Raw genomic sequence first — 6000 nt, 5'->3', positions numbered from 1 at the left:
CGTACGGGAGTTGTAGCGATGAGACAAGATAGTAATTACTAGCGATTGGATACCACGAAAATTGGGGAGAAAAGGGGAGAAAATTTAAATAAAAAAATACAAATAAAAAAAAATATATATAAAAACTTATCCTCTATGCAACCGCTGTGTCAGATTTCAAAATAAACTTTACGGAAAAAGAATAATCTGAGAACGGCGCTCAGAGCACAATCCAGCCAAAGAAATAGTCGCCATTTTGGCGTCAACAGAAGCTACAAAAACACTATAAATATGCACTTACCTTCGAATAACTTCATCAGAAGGCACTCCCAGGATTCCCAGTTTGACAATAAATGACTGAAAAGTTCCATAAAGCCCATCATTTAGCCACTTGTTGTTAGCATGTTCAGCCCACGAATCCATTTTCATGATGCACGAGCAATCCCTCCAGACAAAAACTCTAAAAGTTCCGTTACAGGTCGTAGAAACAATTCAAATGATGTATGCAATCCATATTTAGGATGTGTTTAACATTAATCATCAATAAGGATCCAACCGGAGAATTTCATTGTCTGAAGAAAGAGCATTGGAACGAGAGCACTCTCTCTCGCGCGCAAAATGAGACTGAGATTTCTGAAGATCACTCAGTAAAATAGCTCCTATGAGCCCCTCCTTTATAGTAGAATCATATAACCAAAATCTAAAGATGGTGACATCTAGTGGAAGCCCTATGAAGTGTTTGCTTATCCATAACTATATGGGGTATCATTTGGCACTGTTTTGAAAATCGAGTTCTCACTTCCTGTTTGGAAGTCTTCTCAGGTTTTTGTCTGCCAAATGAGTTATTTTCTACTTACAGACATAATTCAAACAGTTTTAGAAACTTCAGAGTGTTTTCTATACAATAGTAATAATAATATGCATGTATTACATTCTGGGGCACAGTAGGAGGAAATTCCGTTTTGGTACGCAATTCATTCAAAGTGGAAACACTGCCCCCTGTCCATAACAGGTTTTAATCCTCATTTTGTTGAGGCTGACGCTACTTCCTTTGTCCATGGAAAATCCATAGGCTGTCTTTTTTAATGCAGCTGAAGAATTAGTTCTTCCTCACAACACGATCATACACAAAGGTTGCTGGATCGAATCCCCGAGCTGACAAGGTAAGAATCTGTCGTTCTGCCCCTGAGCAAGGTAGTTAACCCATTTTCCCCCGGGCGCCAAAGACGTGGATGTTGAATAAGGCAGCCCCCCGCACCTCTCTGATTCAGAGGGGTCGGGTTAAATGCAGAAGACACAATTCAGTTGAAGGCATTCAGTTGTACAACTGACTAGGCATTCCCCTTTCAGTCTCACACCATGGTAAATGTGCTCACACCATATGGAAAGCCTCTTTTCAGTTTCACAAAGTTCTATGAAAAACAGAAGAACAAGAAGCAAACTACTGCCAGATTTATTCTTGATCCCATCATCAGTATTCCAGTACATCTTTTTCACAGGCGTGAAATTGCTCTATGGCTCGAAGCAGCTAGTACAGACAAACAGGCGTCTGCTACTGCAGTTATCCAAGAGCCATCCAGACCTTGTAAATTCAGGGCCAGGTTGTCAGGATCAGCATGCCATGTAGTGATGTAAAGTACTTAAATAAAAATACTTTAAATTACTACTTAAGTACATTTTTGGGGTATCATTATTTTACTTTACTATTTATATTTTTGGCAACTTTTACTTTATTACATCCCTAAAGAAAATAATGTACTTTTTACTCAATACATTTTTTCTGACACTCAAAAGTACTTGTTACATTTTGACAGGAAAATGGTCCAATTCACACACTTATCAAGAGAACATCCCTGGTCATTCCCACTGCCTCTGATCTGAGGTACTCAGTAAACACAAATGCTTTGTTTGTAAATTATGTCTGAGTGTTGGAGTGGGCCCCTGGCTATCCGTCAATTTAAAAAAAACTAGAAAATTGTGCCGTCTGGTATGCACAATATAAGGAATTTGAAATGATTTATACTTTTACTTTTGATACTTAAGTACATTTTAGCAATTCCATTTACTTTTGATACTTAAGTATATTTAAAACCAAATACTTGTGGACTTTTACTCAAGCAGTATTTTACTGGGTGACTTTCACTTTTTTTGAGTCATTTTCTATTAAGGTATCTATACTTTTACTCAAGTATGGCAATTGAGTACTTTTTCCACCACTGATGCCATGGCACTCTGTGAACATGCAAAAATAGCTAGTTCACAAAGTAAACCAATTTCTGGTAGACTTGCTTCCCCTGCTGGTTGAGAAAGAACTACACCTGATAAAATCAATCTCATGCCAGGCAGTTTAGGTGGGGACCTCAAGAAAACAAATACAGAACAGCTGCACAAAAGTGAATGTCTCACTGATAAGCTGCTAGTAAACCAGATGGCTAATTTGTTGAGCTCGGTGTCCCGGTGTTATTGTGGGTGTTCCAGGAGCTCCTTCAGAAGTCCATCTGGTGCTAGCTGGTAAGGTACCTAGAACTTGTTTGCATGGCTCCAGAGGGAGGGACAGCACTGGAAAAGCAGTCTGCATACCTCTTCATGGCCCTGCTCTGCAGCCTGCTCCATTTGTAAATACACAAAAGACACACCATTGTGTGTGATATAATTACAGTATTGCCTTACAACAAATGTTGCAATTATTGTTTTTGAATTGCAGTTTTTGTGTTGCGTGATCGTGGTCCTGTGTGGCTCAGTTGATAGAGCACAGTGCTTGCAACACCGGGGTTGAGGGTTTGATTCCCATGGGTGACCAGAAATGCATGCACTCACTACTGTAAATTGCTCTGTATAAGACTGTCTGCTAAAGGACTAAAATGTATTAATTTCTTTTTTTGACTAGTACTGCACCTTATGTAATGGAGAGGATCCATCATAATCACATAGCTGGGGATCTGCCCCATGGTGATGCAACAGCTGGATGTCCACAGTAGGCTGATCGGTGGAGAGGAGTGACCCCACCCGGCGTCTGAGGGTTGGCACATGCCCCGCCCCACAGAAGGAACTTACATACAGACTCATGCCGACTGCGACTGGCATAGTGCTGAAATAAATCACAACCATACCACTGATAGTTAGGAGGATCAGGTCAACTCATTCCTGTGTTATAAAAGTATTATAGGTTACAATGATCATTCTAGCCTAGGGAGCCACATCCTCACCAGAGCAGTGTAATTAGCTGAATCTCTTAGGTTAGGTTCTGTACCCTTCTGGACAAGTGATTTGACCCGCTCCAAGTCTCCATCCATTGCAGCAGACCAGTTACCGGTACCTGTAAAATCACTCACATTTCAGTCACTACAGCAGGGATGATCTTCAGGTCGGAGCTCTAGAAAGAGGCCCAGGTTCCCGACTTGCAATTCCGAGTTGGATGACCGTGCAAAACGTATTTTCCCAGTTGGAGCTTGTTTTTTCCGAGTTCCCAGTTGTCTTGAACTCACTGAAGTCTGAGATTTCCCAGTTCTGAGTTCCCAGTTGTCTTGAACTCACTGAAGTCAGATTTCCCAGTTACGACTTTCGAGTTGTTTTGAGCGCAGCAGAAGTCATGCTGGTTTGACAGCATGGCCAATGTTGAATGTTTATCCTTTTAAGCTTGGAAAAGAGACCCTTAAACCCAGACTTGGACAACACACCCGCTCCACTGAATAGCAGGCTGGTGATTGCTTTGCAATACTTGCAGTATAGCCACTGATTCCTTCCTAACCACTCATTGTTGAATTTGCGATTTCCAACTTGTAGTGTAATATTTATGTCCAATGGCCAATGAGCACTGATAAGTTTTATCTATAATTTCTCTTCATTATTTATCTTCATATGACAGAAATTGAAAAGGATTTGCCAGTGTATTGTCGATTTGATTCATGATGGAAGTATAACGTTAACATGATCAATCCAATCAAAGCTACTGTATATATAATGTGATTTGACATCATTTGATCTGTGGCCAATTGACTTTGAGCCTTCTTGGATGGGCACTTCTAATGTAACTCTATGGCAGCACCCAAGGGGCTTGAATTTTCAAGCTCTACCTGTAGATGTCGTGGTGACATAGTTTCCCAATGAGTGACAGAACATTGAGGCAATCATGGCGCAGCTAGAGAACATTACCAACCCCTACGCTCCGTATTTTCCACTGGCTGCCACACCACGACAAAAAGCACCGAGCTAGGCTAAAACACCTGAATTTTGAAGCTGCCTTACTCAAGAAAACAAAAAAGAGACCAATTTTGTATGTGGCTTTATTAACTCAATGATAATTTTTTTTACATTGTTTGCAAATTAAAATGTGGGGCTCTGCCCCATCTGCCTTGAATGATGGGTCACCATTGGCTGCTGCATTTGCCTATAGGCTATCTCTGAGTTCTTTGCTCTTATTTCTTTAGCCGCCAATGTATCACAGTGTATAAATGTGTCCATATGGCAGAAGCTAGTTCTCTCCTCATAGTTTAATTTAAACTTTTAGATTTGTATCATTTTACTTCAGATTTGTATGATTAACCACGTGACAATGATTTTGAGAAACAAAAACGTTATTATTGAAATGAAACTGTTCCACGAAAATGCGCATAAATAATCATAACTGGCACGCAGATCGGTAGAAATGGTTGGATAAATTGCAAGCTTCTCCAAGCTTGAAACTCACAAGATGCCTATGGTCTTTACAATTCCACCCATTTAAAAATGTGTGAACGGGCAAGCCGTGCAAACATTGGAGGTCCCGTGAAAAAAGGGCCCATCGATGGAAATGAAATGCCCATCCAACTGATTTGTTCTGGCACCGGGTCTTCATTACACTTCTATATGTGTTGTATAAAAGTCTAATCAAAGTTTATTTGTATTTGTATTTATTCGGCTCGATCCTAGGTCCCACACTCTTCTCAATTTACATCTCTCACCCATTTATATGCAGATGATACAGTCTTATACTCAGCTGTCCCATCCCTGGATTTTGTGTTAAATGCTCTTCAACAAAGCTTTCTTAGTGTCCAACACTTAGTGTTCTCTGACCTTAACCCTGTTCTGAACACCTCCAACACAAAGGTTATGTGGTTTGGTAAGAAGAATGCCCCTCTCCCCACTGGTGTGATTACTACCTCTGAGGATTTAGAGCTTGAGGTAGTCACCTCATACAAGTACGTGTGAGTATGGCTAGACAGTACACTGTCCTTCTCTCAGCACATATCAAAGCTGCAGGCTAAGGTTAAATCTAGACTTGGTTTCGTAATCGCTCCTCTTTCACCCCAGCTGCCAAACTAACCGATTCAGATGACCATCCTACCCATGCTAGATTACAGAGTCACATTCTGTTAAAGGTCCCCAAAGCACACACATCCCTGGGTCGCTCCTCTTTTCAGTTCGCTGCAGCTAGTGACTGGAACGAGCTGCAAAAAACACTCAAACTGGACAGTTTTATCTCCATCTCTTCATTCAAAGACTCAATCATGGACACTTTTACTGACAGTTGTGACTGCCTCGTGTGATGTATTGTTGTCTCTAACTTATTTCCTTTGTGCTGTTGTCTGTCTGTGCCCAATAATGTTTGTACCATGTTTGGTGCTACCATGCTGTGTTGTCATGTGTTGCTGCCATGCTATGTTGTTGTCTTAGGTCTCCCTTTATGTAGTGTTGTGGTCTCTCTTGTCGTGATGTGTGTTTTGTCCTATATTTTTAATCCCAGCCCCCGTCCCTGCAGGAGGCCTTTTGCTTTTTGGTAGGCCGTCATTGCAAATAAGAATTTGTTCTTAACTGACTTGCCAATATTAAATAAAGGTAAAAAATATATAAATAATAGTAATAATTTTTAAAAATGCTACTCTTCCTGGAGTCCAGCAACAGTTATATACAATTTAAAATATCATGACATTACATTTCATAACACTTTACACAATACATTAAGTGTGTTCCCTCAGGCCACTACTCTACTTTCACATATCTACAATACATATCCATGTGTAGGTGTATGTAGGGTGCGTGTTT

At 40.5% G+C, this 6000-nt stretch overlaps 1 pseudogene; it reads right to left on the bottom strand.

The window, feature by feature from the left end:
• Window positions 1-2439: 2439 nt before the first annotated feature.
• On the bottom strand, window positions 2440-4110 carry LOC129852850 (ankyrin repeat domain-containing protein 39-like; annotated as a pseudogene).
• Window positions 4111-6000: the final 1890 nt, after the last annotated feature.

Source organism: Salvelinus fontinalis, chromosome 4 (genome assembly GCF_029448725.1).
Source record: "Salvelinus fontinalis isolate EN_2023a chromosome 4, ASM2944872v1, whole genome shotgun sequence".
Lineage (NCBI taxonomy): Eukaryota > Metazoa > Chordata > Actinopteri > Salmoniformes > Salmonidae > Salvelinus > Salvelinus fontinalis.
This window is presented reverse-complemented; position numbering and strand designations above follow the sequence as displayed.